Here is a 17,753-nt window from a genome sequence, read left to right on the forward strand (position 1 = left end):
TGTAGTGGTAGTGGTATGTGATTTCAATTCTGGGGCAGTGAAGCCAGGGGGACCCCAAGCCAATCTAGTCAAATTGGTGAGCTCCTGGTTCAGTACGAGACTATCTCAAAAAATAATATGGAGAGCATCTGAGGAAGACATCTGATGTCAACCTCTGGCCTACACACACACACAAACACACACACACAAACACATACACACACACACACACACAAAGTGGGGTCCCAGCAGGCTTCTGGACCTTCATCTCTCACCTCTGAGACCCATGCTTTGACTATCTGAAAGAGGCTTCAATGAGGCAAGAGCCTCTTGAAGACTCTCCAAAGACATGCCTTGTCAGTAAGAGGTCTTGAACTTTACCAGCCTTAATTCCCTACATGGAGACTAAATTATCCTACACAGAAAACAGTAGCGACCCCAGAAGAATCAGCACTTATGATGGGTATTGTCAGGAAAGAACTTAACTCAAATAGTTGAACAATTATTTATTGAGTTCCTACTATGACAGACATTATTTTAAACTCTATTTAAAAAAATAAAAAATGCATTTAACAGCATGATTAACAGACTCCTAAGTGTCCCCGAGTATATCTACCTCTTCTGTGGCCCAGCACACATTTACTGAGTCTCAGCTAAGCTCAGGGGAATAGTCATCAGGTCCAGGTCATTCTGAAATACCACTGACACGGCCTTTAGTGATTATTACATTTTTAATGGTTGTATTGATTGATTTCCTTGTTACTCTAACCAAAAAGCTGACCAAAAGCAACCTGAGGGAGGAAGAACTCATCTCGGTTCACAGTTGGAGGTGACCGTCCACCGTGCTGAGGAACGTGGCTGTCGGAGCAGCTGGAGTTGGTGGCGGTGGAGTGTGAGGCTGTTTGTTCACATCTCTGCAGACCAGGAAACAGAACTGGGACAGGAAGTGGGGGCAGGCTATAAACTTCAAATTTAGCCCTTCAGATATACACCTCTAGCTAGTCCCCACCTCCCAAAGGTTCAACACAACAGCACTAGGAGCTGGAGACAAAATATTCAAACAAACACATCTGTGAGGGACATTTCACGTTCAAACTGTAACAAGGGCCTTAGGAAACTTGGCTCTAAAGCAGCAGTTCTCAACCCTTGGGGGTTGAATGACCCTTTCACCAGGGTTGCATATTGAATATTTACATTGTGACTCACAACAGTAATAAAATTATAGTTATGAAGTGGTAATGAAATCATTTATGGTTAGGGGTCACCACAACATGAGAACTATATTAAAGGGTCGCAGCATTAGGAAAGTTGAGAACCACTGTCCTAAAGAATGTTTCTTTCTTTCTTTCTTTTTTTTTTTTTTTTTGTTTTTTCGAGACAGGGTTTCTCTGTCTAGCTTTGCGCCTTTCCTGGAGCTCACTTGGTAGCCCAGGCTGGCCTCGAACTCACAGAGATCCGCCTGACTCTGCCTCCCGAGTGCTGGGATTAAAGGCGTGCGCCACCAACGCCCGGTCTAAAGAATGTTTCTGAGCAGCAAGCAACATACAAGAGAGCTATGAAACAACAGACATAACAATCCAAATATCCCGGAGTACAAACGAGAGCCCCATTATCCTGGACCTCCAGCTAACTGAGGTCCCATCTGAAAGAGTTCTCTTCCATTCCACTCCCAAGTACCTCTCCTATTGAGTAATTCTGGACATTTTAAGGATTGCCACATGATTCCCACAAGTCAATGTGACCCCTGCTCCACATAATGGCAATCAACCAAACACCACAGTGTCAGAGTTTTGCGGAAATGCAACTCTGAGTGTCTCAAACAGAACTAGAATTCCTTTGCTCTGCTAACAGCTCTCAGCTCCCCCCCCCCCCCCCCTCCGTTAGTTAGGCTTATCTAGAGAGGTCCCACACCAGGGCTTCAGAGCACTACACAGCTTCAATGCTCAGCGGGTGCCTCTTTGAGTCACATATACATCCTTCTCTAAGAAAAAAAGCTATCAGCAAGAAGTCCAAGCGGGGCTTGCTCTGGAGCTGATGACTGGCCTTGCATGGAACAATGACTGCATGCACTAAAACAATCTTGAGCAAATCGTGGAACAAGGGAACTCCTGTCTTCTGATTCTGCCCCCCCCCCAAAATCTCCATTCCTATTGCTAGTACCACACAGGTCCAGCTCATAACCATCTCTTATCTTGGTTATGATAATTACCTTCTCCCTCAACTCCCTCAGTCCACTTGAGCCCCACCATCTACTCCTCACCCAGTCACAGGGCCATCTGTTAAAATACACTCATGTAGCACACTAGCTTAAAGTGAATTCCATTGCCAGAAGACAAAATTCACAAGCCTCCTGGCTTACTGTGTTCCGACCCTGAGACATGAACTCAGATGCAAGAGATAGTCCCAGAGAAGCACATATAATGTAGGGTGTGCAAAACCTTCACAGGGAAGGTAGAAGAGTCCGAGACATCTTTTTCTTTGTCCCATCATGCAGCACACACACCCAGCTCCTCTCTTCATACACTGGTCTACTAGCACAAAGAACCCAAGACAACTACGTAAAAATCGTTGAGGTTCAATAGAATCCTTATTGTCTCTCCTCGTGGAAGGACCCCACCTCTTGGGACAAGGACCACTAATGCCACAAAAACTGAAGATTCGAGACAGGAAGCAATAGTTCCCCAATTTGGTCCCTGAAAATGATGCTGAGAGAACCCAAAGCCCCTTTCAGCCCTTGGCTTCCAGATCCATGTATTCTGTCCCTTGTGACATGACACCATTTAGGGGCCATCAGGGATCTAGATTACATTAATTAAGGTAGGAGGGCCTACCTTCAATGTAGGTGATTCCATACCATGCACTGGAAACCTGCACTGAATAAAAGAAGAAAGTCAGCTAAACATAGTGTTCATTTCTCTCTGCTTCCTGATGGTGAGTGCATCAGGACCTCACACATCTTGTGGATGCACCTTGACCCACAGCCTCACACTCCTGCCACACCTCCCCTACCACGATGAACTTCGACAAACGACAAACGTCACCTCCCTCCTTTAGGTTGCTTTGGTCGGGGATTTTGTCACAGTGATGAGAAAGGCAGGCAAGTCACCCAGAGAGCCATCTACACCCTTATCCCCTGACTCCCTTTCTCTGATCTTATCTTTCCCAGTTTTCTGACCAATGAATGAGCAAAGCAATTCGGCACTGACCTACGGTCTTCCTAGAAATGCATCTCTGACTGTTTCTTCCCTCCATAAGAAAAAAAAAAAATTGACAACCCAACTATACAGCTTAAAACACTTCCTTGTGAAAGACTTCAACACTTAGTCATCAGGGCCCACTAATATACTGAGTGGACCCATCCATGAACTAACTCGGGGGCTTCCTCCCACCCTTGGGCCATGGGACTCTCCTGACAAGGGGATAGATTTGAACTGAGAGGAAGATATCGGCTCAACCAAGCTGGATGACACAGACCGCTAAGCCTCTTGGACCTGTTTGTGCTTAAGCCTCCGGGTCGGTTCAGCTCTCAGTCCAGGATACCATTCCTACCACAACAGACTGCTGATGGCTGTCCTCAGTCTAGGACTTAGTTATGCTAATACCTAGCTCCAAGTGGGACTCTCTGGCCATAAAGTGACTCGGTCATTCATGGTCAGGTGCTCAGTCTTTGCTGGAGTTCAGTAATACTCCAGGGACTGGTTTGAAAGCATCATTTGCTATAGTGGGTGCAGCCGCCTTCCAAAACTCTAGGTGTTTTCTCTTTGAGTCTCCTAATGGAGGTTGCTAGACTCTCCTAGAGACACCTCCAATGCTATTGTATTTACTATGTCATGTGACCCGAGAAGACAGGGATGTTAAACTGCACCACAGCTCAGACTTGCATCTCTGCGCTCTTTTCATCTAAACCTACTTAACACTAGCCACATCAAGCCAGTCGGCGATGGCGCACACCTTTAATCCCAGCACTCGGGAGGCAGAGGCAGGCGGATCTCTGTGAGTTCGAGGCCTGGTCTGCAGAGCAAAATCCAGGACAGGCACCAAAACTGCATGGAGAAACCCTGTCTCAAAAAACAAACAAACAAAACAAACAAACAAACAAACAAACAAACAACTAGCCACATCCTGGGTGATTTCTAACAAATCAGTTAGAACACTATTATTCCCAAATGAGAATCTATTGCCTCAAAAATCCCCAAAGGACCTACAAAGCATTATATCTCTTCCTCCATAGCTGGAAACTCAATTGTCAAGACACTAAGAGTGTCAGCAGTGTGCTGGTTCATAAATCTTACTGGGTTTGTTTCCTACCTCTTGATACACGTATCTCATGTGAGGGCATCCACATGCTTGCCATTTCCTGTTCACTGGGCTTGAGGAGAAAGATGCCATCAGTATAGTGGACCAGCATGGTGGATCTGGAATGTCAAGACAATCAAAGACCCTTTAGACTGTAATGTAACAGGAGAAAATCAACAGAGCCCTGAGGCAAGACAGTGAATCTATATTGCTGTCTCTCCCGTGTGAATACAAACCACTTCTAATCCTTTTTCCTGATGTGAACTGAAAAGATCAAACGCTGCATAGCAAATGCTGGAGGCAACAGTGATCTACTGTAGTGACGACACCAAACCCAGCACAGAGCGGCTTACAGCTGGAGAGGCTGTTTGTTTTCCACAGTCCATGCGCTGCCTAGTCTTAGGACAACTTGGCACAAGCCACAGCTACCTGGGAAGAGGTTAGTTCAACCAAGAACACGCCTCCATAGGATCAGGCTGCAGGCAAGCCCGTAGGGCATTTTCTTAATTAGTGATGGATGTGGGGGGGGGGCAGCCTATTGTGGGTGGTGCCATGGGTTCTATAAGAAAGCAGGTTGAGCAAGTCACAAGGATCAAGCCAGTAAGCAGCTCCCCTCCATGGTCTCTGCTTCAGCTCCTGCCTCCAGGTTCCTGCCCTGCTTGAGTTCCTGCCCTGACTTCCCTCATGATGGACTGTCACCTGGAAGTGACCCTTTCCTCCCCAGGTTTGCCTTGGTCATGGTGTTTCATCACAGCAAAAGTGACCCTAAATGAGACAGTCTACCATCATAATCTCAGAACAACCTGGACCTTCAGGACTCCAACCAACAGCTTGTGTGGAATGTGAAAAACGACTGGAGAAATGCCTATTGTAAATACTTAGAGTGCCATTTCTAAGTGCTTGCTCAAGGGGACTTGGCCTCTCCTTCCATCAAAGGACTCAGTCTAAAAAGTAGCTCAGATCTGGAAAGTGAGTGAGGAGCCGTCATTTTCTGTTAGAAAGGCTGCTATGAGCCTTTTGCCCGCCTACTCCAGCTCCTCCTTGACGACAGAAGGCAAGCCATGCCCTGGTTGCCTGCCCACGTCTAGTCCCTTAGCTATCATCACGGGACCCTTGGGTGCAGGTTTTCCCAGCTGCCACCTGGCTCTACTGCCTGACGTGGTGACCAAGCACACCTTTCCTGTCTGTTACTTGCCGGCCTCTGCTGTTCTAAAGCCCCCCGCTGCCCCTCTCATCTCAGCTCCCTGGCAGTATCTCTTACTATCCATCCTTGCCCTTCAGAAATCCTGGTGAGGGTACCCCTTGCTACTTTAGTGGCCAGAGTGTCCTCTGGACCCTTCGAGAAAACAAAGTCCCAGTCTCATGCCTCTGACTGAGTCATCAATATTCTACCAAGGCAACTTCAGCACCACCCTGAATTGACTGCGGGCACGAACCCCACAGGGACATACCAACAGCGCTCTAGCCCTGACAGTAAGTTTAGTCCGTGTAGACATAGGCTCCCGGCTCTTAGGAAAGTATTCTTATGTCAACAGCCGACACCCTGAGCCACACTTAGATTCCCGCCCTTAGCCCCCCACAACCCCCCACCTTCAGGCACACCTGCCTGACGCCCACCGCTGCACAGGAGCAGCAGCACAGGCGGGTCTTATGTGAGTCAAATCTGGCCTTCCTTGATCCAGCTATGCAGACACTTGGCCGACTCAAGCTTGTTTCCATACTTCCGTGTCGACCTTCAGAGTCATGTGTGGGGCCGGGGAGATGGCTCAGTGGTCGAGGTGCTTCCTGGGCAAGCAAAGGGACTAGAACTTAGATTTCCCAGAACTCATGTGCAATGCTGGGTGGGCATGACGTCCAACTTGTAGTTCCAGCCTTGAAGGCAGAGACAGGAGGATTCCCCCAGAACAAGGTGGCTAACAAGACTAGCCAGATCAGTGAGCCTGGGGTTTGACTGAGAGATCCTGCCTCGATGAACAAGGTGGAAGAGCAGAGGAGGAGGATTTCCAATATCAACCTCAGGCCTCCATATGCATGCATATACACACCTGCGCACACATTCCCACACACAGGTGAGCCCACAGACATGTGAACACACGTGCACACGTGAAAATGAAAACCAACAATGACAGAAGACTCATATTGCTAGAGTACAGTGTGGCTCTAGTGACACACACCTGTGACCCTGGTACTAGGGAGGCGCAGGCAGAAGGGTCAGAAACTCAAGGTTACCCTCGGTTACAAAGTGAGTTCAAGGCCCACCTGGGCTACATGAAAGAAACTTGATAAGAGAGGGAAGCTGGGAGGGAGGGAGGGACGGAGGGAGGGAGGGAGAGAGGAAGGGAGGGAGGGTGACATGTTACCCAAAGTTGTAATCAGGCATCTGTAATCACAATGGCAGAGGCTGGGGGATTGTGAGTTCAAACTAGCTGGATTACAGACTGAGACCCTGTCAAAATAAATAAATAAAGGAAGGAAGGAAGAGAAGGAGGGAAGCAGGGGTGGGGGGAGAGAAGGGAAGAAAAGAGTGGAAAGGGAGGGGAGAGGAGGGCGGGGAGGAGAGGGGATCACACATTTAAAACGAGTGCATCCTGAGATGGCAGGAGCTGGGCCCCTCACTGCCTTGAGAGAAAGCCGCCACTTAACAACACGCACAATGGAACCAAGAACTAAACAGAACGCTCACGTTTTTCCTGTTGCGGCAACTGAGCTATGAACCACTCCAGTCGCTCCTGCGTCTAAGGATCCAGGACAGACTGCTCCAAGCCTCCAGAAAGAGGAAAACAATGTAGGCAAAACTCTACCCCACAGCTCTTTCTTCTCTGCTGTAGAATGAAGCTGGCCACAGAACAACTGGAAGCAGAAATGCCCGTCCTTTCTAAGAGTGTCACCCTCTCACAGATGGCAGTCAGACGCTAAAGCCCCGAAAGGCCAACAGCACGATGTTAATACAGCCCCTCAAGTCTGAATCCTTCACCCAACGCCTCCCATAGGTCCTCACTGGTCCCACAGGTGGGCTAGGCCGCACCAGCTCAGATACTTTCCCATCACCCAAGCTTATTTTATCTCAAGACATGATTTTCTATTGTAGAAGAAGGAGGAGGGCGGGAGAAGGGGGAAAGAGGAGGGAAAGAGGGGGGAGAAGGAGGGAAGTGCTGTTTGTAACAAAGCTCTTGTGCTGTGTCTACCCAATGAAGCCCCCACCCTGGAGACTCTGGGCAATATCTAGCTTGTCAGTGCACAAGCCAGAGAGTTCTGTGGAGTCTAAGAAAGAATCCTCCCCTAGAACCTGGAAAGCAGCCTGTGAGTATTATCTATTCTCTAGAGCAGGGGTTCTCAACCTTCCTAGGGCTGCAATTGTCTAATACAGCTCCTTGTGATGTGGTGACCCCCCCCACACACACACACCATAAAAGTATTTCATTGCTATTTCATAGCTGTCATTTTGCTACTGTTATGAATCGATATGTAATGATCCGATGTGCAGGTCGTTTGACCCCAAGGTGCCAAGACTCACAGGTTGAGAACCACTGCTCTAGGTCGTGGTTTTTCCATCTGGGGATAATTCCTTGTTTCTCGGGCCTCAGAAGCTCAGAAATAAAACCTGGAGGAAACCACGGCCTGAACCATGCAGAGGGAGAGGGCTGTCGCTGACGTCGGTGCCGCCGCCGCTGTGGGAGCCACAGCGCTGTTTTCAGTCCCCTCATACAGCATGGGCTGCAAATACAAGAACAGCTAGGCAGTCCCAGCCCTGCTCTCCTAGAGCTTACATTCTAGTGGAAGAAACAAGTGCTCATCAGATAATCAAACAAATGAGTGCATGATTACAAACTGGCATAAATATTCCGAGGGAGCGCGACACATTCTAGGAGAGCAAATAAAGAACGAGCTGGCTTGAAGGCGCCTCTGAAGGCATAACATTTGAACTGACATCTGAAGCATGAGTAGGAGTTAGCCAAGCACAAAAGGGGAGGGCAGAGAAGGCACAGTCCCAGCAGATGGTAGAGCAGGTGCCGGGGTTCTGCAGCGTTGGGGGAGAAGGACTGGAAAATGTAGATGAAGGTAAAAGGTCGGCACAGACCACAGAGACCGAAGGGGAGCCTGCAGGGGCATGAGGCTGGAGAGGCAGACAAGGTCAGACCCTGTGGTCTCCGAAACACTGTAAAAATGCTGGTTCTCCCTGTTAGAGCCAAGAGAGGCAGGTAATGGGATTTGCACAAGGGACGCTGTGTGACCAGACAGGTGTTTGGAGGGGCTCACTTTGTGCAGACAATGGATTGGAAGGAGCAAGAACAGAAGCAAGCAGGGGTGAGTTAGGAGCCCTCCCGGGGAATCCAGGAAAAGGATGATGGCGGCTTAGACTGTGGGTGTAAAATCAACAGGACTTGGGTGATGGGTGGATAACGGGCTAAGAGCAGCTGCTACTGGCATCTTGTGCTCTCAGCATCTCATAAAAATTGCAAGGTTCTTCTGGTTTTGAACAATGGAATCTCATCTTACTCGGGGGGCCAGATTTGGAAGTGCATGAGACGAGAATTGCACCAAGTCAAAAGTGCCCTTGGAAAACCTGAAGCCACTCGCAAAGTACAGTATCCATGAGTTTGTTTACACAGCCATGAACAGAAATTTTTAGGCACACTAAAGTTAGAGAGCCGCTGAACTAGAATCAAGAAAGCAACAGAAGGAAAGCCCATATGCAAATGTCTGGGCATTCAAATCACTGCCTTTAAGACAAGGACTCAGATCCCTAGGAGTGAATGAGGAGATTGGGGGGGGGGTTGTCCAAACAGGAGCTATGTTTCTTAAATTTTCTTCAAGCCCCGTTTTTCTGAAACATGCCCTCTTGGTTTGAACACTGAGCCCTTGCACACTGCAGTTACCTATTACTGTGCTAATTGCTTACAGCGTGTGGTCTGGGTGGGTGTAGGACCCCAAGCCCCAGCATCTCCTCCATCTCCATCTCACTCCAGGTCTCTGCTCGGATAGCTCAGCCGGGATCTGCTAGGATCCCTCTATCGGCAGAAAGTCAAGGTCAGGGGGCTCTAACCAAACCCTCCTTGAATTGAGTAGCTGAACCGGTGTGCCCGGTGTACCCGCGCCACCTGCTCACCCTGAGGTTGGTGAGGCTCCGCCCCTGGCTTCCTCACCTGACTGGCGAAGCAGACACCCTCTCCAACTTTGCCAGCACTAGGGCAGAAAGGGAGAGCTCCACAGGCTTCCCCAAGGGACTAAACGCCCGCCCGTGCACGGCACGAATCACTTCCACGCGCAGCTCATTGGCCAGAATTCATCACAAGGCTTCACCCAACCACAAGAGGGCCAAGAAGTGCAATCCTTCCATGTGTTCAGCAGGTGCACAGCCAGAAATATTTGACAAACAACACTAATGACTTCCACATGCTCTAAATGTACAATGACAGGAGAGAGGAGACAAGTCTTAGCTATTAAGTCTGTGTTTGGATCCAGGACCCTGTGTAACCATGTGGCTGAATCAAATCTGCCCGCTCACGCCCCAGGGGGCAGAGCCCATGCCCAGAAAGACTCCCAGGCAGCATTTGGATGCGATCTTGGAAGTAAAGGGAGGATGCATCAGAGGCTGCTGACAGCCTCGGCTTGTCGGCACCCGTCTCTACTCTCTCTCAGCCCACGATTCTAACATGAGAAATAGTGGGACTGGAACTCTGTCACCAAGGATCTCTGACAGTCCCTGGAAGTGCCTGGGCTGGAGACAATGGACATACAGATGAATCCTTGTTCTCAAGACGCTGTGGGAGTCGGTGTCCAGTGGTCGGCTCCTCTTCCTCTCTCTTACCTGACATCATGATGCTCTCCTCTCACAGAGGAACCTGGTCCCCTCCTTTTCACCATGCCTATCGCCATGCTCTCATCAGTAGTATGTGGCAAGAGTGAGGACCAGGCCTTCAGATGACAGTCACTTCTCCTTCCTCCTTCTGGGAATCCGTGACCACAGTGTAAGAAAGTCAGAACAAATGATTAGACACCATGTGGAAGGAAGCCCTGGAGAGGGAGCAAACATCTGGGACATTGCAGCTTCAAAGGGGCTCCCAGCTGAGTGCAGTCACAACAGATAATGCAGAACTGCCCAGAAGAGCCCAACGGACTCATAAAATATAGAGCAAAACTTCAATCACTTTTAAGTCACTATTGTTACGGCCTAGTTTGTTACGCAGCCACAGGAAACTGAAAAACACACACTAGCTGATGTCTATGTTCTGAGGAGGCCCAGAGAAAGAAAAATCTAAGAACACATTTAAAAAAATGTCTTAGATTGGGCTCTCTGGAATAGCCTCTGAAACAGAATAAAAATCAAAGAGTGGGTTTCGTTGGGGAGGAGATGCTCTCTGGAGACACCTCTAAGGGAAGGAAGAAGCCAAAGGCAAAGTTCATCAGGTGTAGCATCGTGATCATGAGAGATGGGAAGGGTGGAGAGGGCGGGGGATGGATGAGGGGTACCAGTCGCAGCTGGACAGAAGCAATGTGTTCTAATGGTCTGTGGCACGGTCTGGGGAGTTCACTGTACCATGTTTTAGCAAGAAGAGAGGCTCTCAAAAGCTACGAACATGATGAAGATGACAGACAAGGAAATGTTAACTGCCCATCAGTTAACAGCACACAGTATGCACATGTGTTCAAATAGCATGCTGTACCCTAGAAACATGTGTGACTAGAGCATGTCAATTAAAACTGTTTTTAATGAGTAAGTTAGAACTGGACTGGCACCTGTGGTAGTTGGTTTCTGTCCACTTGACATGCACTAGAGTCAACCAGGAAGAGGGAGTCCCAGTTGAAAAATTGTTCCCATCAGATTGGTTGGTGAGCCGTATCTGTGGCATTCACTTGATTGCTAATTTCAGTAGGCGGACCCAATCCACTGTGGAAGGTACCGTGCCTAGGCAGGTGGGCCTGGGCTGAACATGAAGCTGAGAGCAAGTCAGTGAGCAGCACTGCTCCGTGGGTTCTCCCTCAAGTTCCTGCTCTGGTTCCTGCCTTCCATTCCTACTCAGACCACCCTCAGTGATGAACTGTCACTTGGAAGTGTAAAATGCAATGAATCCTTTTGTCCCCAGGTTGCTTTTGGCCACAGTATTTCTTCACAGCAACAAAAAAGTCTCTAGAACAGCACCCAAGGCCTGGGACCAACCTTTGACTATTCTGCAGTCACAAAGGGAAAAGTTGTTCTAAGCGGAGGCCAGGAGGCTGGCCCTCGAGTCCCCTCATCAGCCAGTAGGAGCTGGGGGTTGTTCCACGAGGGGCCATCGCTTGAGCGAAGGTGTCTGCCTGCTTTTCACAGTCCCCACGGAGGGATGTGGCTGGGCACACCGAGCAACTGACATTCTCAGCAGCTGAAGACAGAGGTAGATGCCCTGGAGAGGAAGGCAGGCACCAGAACGGCAACCCCTCCTGGAGGTAAGCCCATGGCACTTGAACTGAACAAGAGGCTCCCTGCGAAGGGAGGAAGGAGAGCGAGCTTCCAGGCGAAGGAAACAGCAAGAGTACGTGCACGCACGCACGCATGCACGCACTCACCCACACATGCACGGAAACGAGATAAGAGAGGAGGCAACAGCGAGCAGAGGAATGTGGGTTTCCCCTGAGGCAACAGGGACTACTGAAGGGTTCGAAGCAAGGCAGAGACTGCTGAGCCATCTGTTTCAAAAGATTCCTCTGACAGGAAGGTGGAAGGTGGACCAGGAAGGTGAGACCAGAAGCAGAGAGCCCGGCAATGATGCAAGAGATACGTTAGCTCCTGCTCCTGCTGGGGCCACTGGCTGAGCCCTGCATCCTCTTTGTCCTGGGCAGCCAGGTTATATCGCAGCCTTGTCCATGTCATGGGCCTGGTGGCTGGCAGTGTTACGGTTGCTACAAGGGACAACTTAAACAGCGTCTTGAAAGGCCCTTAGATCATCCTCATACACAGGAAAACTATAGCCTTTAATAGGAAGGGGAAGGTCGCCTGTCCCCTAGGTGACCTGGAGCAGCAAGGTAGTCAAGGGACTCCATCCACACGTCTCTGTCCTAAGTATCAGGACCCTCAACCAAACCTTGATCAATCAAAACACAGTAGACATTCTATATTAAGAATTCTGTTTTGGGGCTGGAGAGATGGCTCAGAGGTTAAGAGCACCGACTGCTCTTCCAGAGGTCCTGAGTTCCATTCCCAGCAACCGCATGGTGGCTCACAACCATCTGTAATGAGATCTGGTGCCCTCTTCTGTGTACATAATAAATAAATTTTTTTAAAAAAATTCTGTTTTCTTTGGAAATCCTCTACCCTGATGCTGGGTTAAAATCTGTTTTTCTACCCTCCAGCTGTAGGGGAAATTCTCTTTTTCTGGTGGCCAGGAAGCCCCCCTCATTTTCACAGTTCACTATAAGGTTAGTGATGAGGAGATAGAGAGATAACTCAGCGGTTAAGAGCACTTGTTGCCCTTCCAGGAGGACCTGGGTTCGATTCCCAGCACTGACACGGTGGCTCACAATTGTCTATAGCTCTAGTCCTAGAGAATCCAACAGTCTCTTCTGGACACACGTGGTGCACAGACATAAATGTAGGCAAAATAACCATACACGTAAAAAGAACTTAATTTTTAATTAAAAAAAAAAAAGTGATGAATCGCCTCAGCCTTCCATTGTCTTTGCCCCGGCCATCATCATCTGATTCTATAGACTTCATAGTCACTACCTCCTCTGAGCCTCTCAAGCACAAGAGAGACTACTCATCAGGACGTTCCCTCCCACCATTCCCCCATCCTCCCTCACCACTGCTAAAAGTTCTAACAATTGGACTGCTGAAGCCAGTCAGGGGCCATTAGAACCTCCACCCACCACCAGAGACGGGCTCTCGTTACCAACAGGCCGATGGATAATCCAGCTCGAGATTCCCATTTTAGAGTCTGTTTCCTAGGAACCCACTCCCAGCACCAACTGTAGTAGTAGGTCAGGTTCCCCAGAAATAGATCAAAGATGGAGATTTGCATGCAGAGGACTTACTGGAGAGCAAGAGCCGGAACATTAGCAAAAAAGCAAGAAAGTAGGACTGGGCTGACTGAGCTCTTGAACCCTGTGCATGTGCATCACAGACCGCAATCCCTTGGAAAGTTCTAGAGCAGGTGTGGCACTTCAGAGATGTACCAAAATGAGGCAAAAGTAAGCCGTCAGTGAATTGAAAATGCCTCCAGGGAGGAACATAAACTCTAGGAGAGGCAGTTCCGTTTATCAAAACGCAATTCTGGGAGAGCGACCACTGAATGCTATGGGCCACCAATGCTGTTACTGGGAACTAAACCACAGCATCCTCCACAACCCATATTAGGGGATTCAAGATGGTGGTTGGTATTGCTCCTGAGGGCAAGTCCATCTCTACTGGGTTTGGCCACAATAAAGTCACAAGAGACTATGGGCGTGGAGTGTTCGTTCAATGATGTAATGGGAGCTATTTCATGCAAGAGGTAAAGGAGGAGGAGAAGCAGGAGAGAAGATGACCCGCTTGGCTACTCTATTCCCCCGCTCATGGATGGCTGCTGGAGGAAACTTAGTGCCTAAGATAAGTTGTCTTTTAGAAGTACAGCTTTGCCAGGCATGGTGGCACATACCTCTAATGCTAGCACTCAGAAGCAGGCAGATCTCTGTGAGTTCAAAGCCAGCCTGGTCTATATAGTGGGATCTAGGCCAGCCAGGGCTACATAGTCTCAAAACAAAGAAAGTAAACAGCTTTGAACATTGCTTGTATTTACATTTTCCCCGAATGCAATAATGTATACCGACACATGGACACACACAGGTGCATACCAAGCTTTCCCAAAGCAAGAACTCCACCAGAGGCTGGTAAGCAGATCTCTGTCCTCATCAGCTGCAGATTATACATCTGAATACCACATCTTCCCATTTATCTGTTGCCTTCAGGTATGCCAGCTGGAGTCTCCACTCTGATCAGAACCCAGGAAGCAAGGGCGACCTCACCAACCGCAACTAACAGTTACTGAGCACCAGCTAACTGTGTTTACAAGTTTGTATATTCCTCTTCTCTAACCCCTGTGAGACCGGTGCCTCTGTTTACCCATTTCACAGAGGGAGAAGCTAGACTATTTGTCAATGGTTTGTACAAACTGGTTGGTGTCAGAACTGGGACCAAGATTCCAGTTAAGTTGTTGAGAGAGACATTGAGAATTGAACTGGTTCATTCATTGACTCAGGAAACATTTATGGAGAGCCTACTGTTCCAAGCACTTGTGAAACCTCATGCAGCTGCAGCCACAGACAGCCTTCCTCTCATGTAACTTCCTGTACAGTGGGAGAGGTGGATAAGGAATGAATCTAATACATCAACACTCATATATGTTTAAATGTATAATGGATTCTTTGGTCTGCCCCAGTTCCCCAGTTCAGAACTAAGACTCTTTCTCCCTGGTCATGGGGAATGCTGCTGGCCATGGGATTCAGAAAAGTCTTTCTGTAAAACTGCTCCAGAAACACAGCTGCTTCACTTAAGGTCACTCTGTGCCCTAGGAGCAGCCTCCATCCAATGTCTAGCCAGTAGGGAATCATAAATGTCCCATCCCCTGTCTTAATGCCTAGCCACTTTGAAAGCTATCCTGGCTCCCAGGTCCCTTGGGATCAGCTAGTCTTTGCTGTGACTTACATCACATGTCAACGTAGCCTCTGCCCTAGGCTCCCTCCTTCACTCCCCACAGGTCTGAGAGCCTTCCCCAGTAAACTTCCTCCAAGGAACATTCTCTATCCCAGTCTTTCCCAGTGCGTTCAACCTGCTATGGGAAGGGTATCTTCTAGGGGAAGGAAGAGGGGGAAACAAAAAGAGAAAATCTGCAGAAGAGAAAGGGTCGGAAGGGCAGGGTCCCCAAAGGCAGCAGGCTGTGGAATCAAAGATACTTAAGGCAACCTCATTAAGAAGTGATATTTGAGCAGAGACTTGAAGGTGGAGGCAAGGGAGTTACCCAAGTGGAAACCTGGTGGGAAAGCATCCCAGGCAGGGGGAGGAGAGACTAGGAGAGGTCAGCAGTGGAATGGGGTGACAGGGAACAGAGCATAGAGGAACTGGCAGGCCACTATAAGGTCCTCAGATTTGGGCAGAGGACCTGGTCTGAAATGAGACCTGCCCAGACGTCCACGCAGAGACAAAGGGCAGCGGCAGGGCAGCCTGCTTGTACGTCACTGCAGTAAGCCAGGTGAGGTGCGCCAGGGTGGCAGTGATGGTAAATGGTGAGCAGAGGTATGTGTGGCCAATGACTGGGCACAGGAAGTGAAGAAAACACTGGAGCCAGGAACGACCATGATGTTTTCTTGTCCTGAGATGGAAAGACTTGCCAAGACCTCAGACAGGGAGACACCCACTGGAGAAGGTTTAGAGAAGCCCTGATGTGGGCATGCTGTGCTTGAGATTTACAGAGTAACGCCATAGCATACCCAGCTCTGGGACGGACAAAGTAGGCTACCATTCCAATTGGGAATGATAGATGATGGGATTTGGGGGCACAGCGGAAGTTGGAAACACTGGAGGCTCAATAGCATGGGGAGGCGGGGTGGGGTGGGAAGGGCTGATTCTCTAATCCCACCCCTTGACATCCCAAGACCCACACCAAGTCCATGTGGCCCCTAACATGGGGGTCGGGAAGGGGGGCGGGCAAGGCAGACACACAGTGACTGTGAAAAGCATCCAGTTATGCGCACATCTGTGAATGAGATGAGAGATCAAAGCTGTGTCCCTATGTGTGGAGTGTGTGTGTGTGTGTGTGTGTGTGTGTGTGTGTGTGTGTGTGTGTGTCGTCCTCTGTGTGGCCATGAAGATCCAGCACCTTGCAATGTGAGTAAGGAGATGACGACAGCCCAGAGCCTGGCACACAATAGCCTCCTCCCATGGTTATGGAGTGTGTAGAGTGAGCAATTAGCTGCTGCTGGTATTTAGAACAGCAACATGCCCTCTTTGGCCGCCCTGAACCACGCAAGTCCCCTTGAAGCCCTGTACAAACGGCTCTAGAACACAAAGGTGCCTACAGCTCCCAAATGCCCGTCTGTTCTCCTGAGCTGCTGTGTCTGGCTGCGTGGAGAAACTCCTGACACGGCTCGGCTCGGGAGGGCGGAGAGTTAACTCTCCCTTTGCCATTAAACATAATCAGGAAAAAAAATCTGTGTGCGGCACAGTGCTCTGGCCGGTAAGTGATTCCCCGGAACAACAGATAAAAGCCTGGCACTAAAGTGCAGCCAGAAACGATGTGTAATTGGCATGAAAGAATCTTTGAATCTACATGCCGCTTTTAACTCGGGAGGCTTAAATTACAATTAATAGTTCCCTTGTAGAAGGCAGAGGGGGGACAGAGGAATTCCAGACCCCTGAGCTCAGAGCCCCAGGCTTCAGCTAAGCTTCAGTGTTGGGAGCGGGGAGGCTAAATAGTGTGGAGGAAGGAGAAAACTGGGAGAGTAGCTTTCCCGGGGTCTCAGGAAACCTGATGTGTTATATTTCTTAAAAGCTTCAAACCTGCCGCCCTCTGAAGAGGCGCCTGGGTCCTCCTGAGCTGCAGAGACCCTCCCGCTGCGTCCCTGCAATGTTACTAACAGCCAGAACCCACTGCCCCCATTTTGCAGATGGGGAGACTAAGGAGAACCCTGTGGTGTAGCTAGTCCACCTGCTATTTCCCAAACTAGGAAGGGCCTGGGAGCTCCTTCCTCCCATGATTCCCTGGAGTAGAAACATTCAGAGACTCAGAGAGGGAAGGGTGTCTGCCTGCTTCCATACCAGGTAACAGTATGAACTCAGCTTCCTGACCCAGTGGCCGGTCCTTCCTTTATGCACCTAGCCAATGAGACAGATTTGGGCCTGGGGGTGTCGCTCAGTGATAGATCACATGCCTAACATATGCAAGCGCCTAGGTTCCAGCACCAAATACCACCAAAAGGAATTAAATAAAATACAGGATAGTGGTGGTGCCCTTCTTTAATCCCAGCGGTCAGGAGGCAGAGGCAGGAGGATCTCTGAGTTCAAGGCCAGCCTGGTCTACAGAGTGAGTTCCAGGACAGTCAGGGCTACACAGAGAAATCCTCTCGAGACCACCTCCCAACCCGACCCCCGAAGAAAAACTGATAACAAGAGTGACCAGTGGACCGTGCAGCCCTCACCCCACTCCCTTCCCTTGTGAGAAGGGCCCAGAGAGTGGCCACAGCATTCCCAGGGTTTGCTGAGGGGCTCAGGCTCTTCTGTCAGTGGCAATTCTAACCCTCCCTGCACATGAGCTCATGAGTGGCTGGGTGCCCAAGCCCGTGCTTCATGGCTTTGGAATGTGTTTTTTAGGCTGGCCTGCCTCATTGCCCCCCATCTTGCCACTGTGAGTGCTGCTGTCTGCTCTCGGCTCTTCAAAGCCAGGCAAATTCCAGAAAAGATTTTTTTTCCTTTCTAATACTTACCAAGTTGTGTGTGTGTGTGTGTGTGTGTGTGTGTGTGTGTGTGTGTA

At 49.4% G+C, this 17,753-nt stretch overlaps 1 long non-coding RNA gene across 2 annotated transcripts in view; it reads right to left on the reverse strand.

Moving 5' to 3' along the window:
• Nucleotides 1–470: 470 nt before the first annotated feature.
• Nucleotides 471–17,753, reverse strand: part of LOC119087448 — a 35,092-nt gene continuing 17,809 nt past the window's right edge. For both annotated transcript variants that reach the window (XR_005090903.1, XR_005090902.1), the window contains 3 exons: nucleotides 4,288–4,394; nucleotides 2,811–2,852; nucleotides 471–913 (listed from right to left, as the gene is read on the reverse strand). This is a non-coding gene — a long non-coding RNA (uncharacterized LOC119087448). The remainder of the gene's footprint in view (nucleotides 914–2,810; nucleotides 2,853–4,287; nucleotides 4,395–17,753) is intronic.

The sequence above is a fragment of the Peromyscus leucopus genome, chromosome 2, assembly GCF_004664715.2.
Source record: "Peromyscus leucopus breed LL Stock chromosome 2, UCI_PerLeu_2.1, whole genome shotgun sequence".
Taxonomy (NCBI): domain Eukaryota; kingdom Metazoa; phylum Chordata; class Mammalia; order Rodentia; family Cricetidae; genus Peromyscus; species Peromyscus leucopus.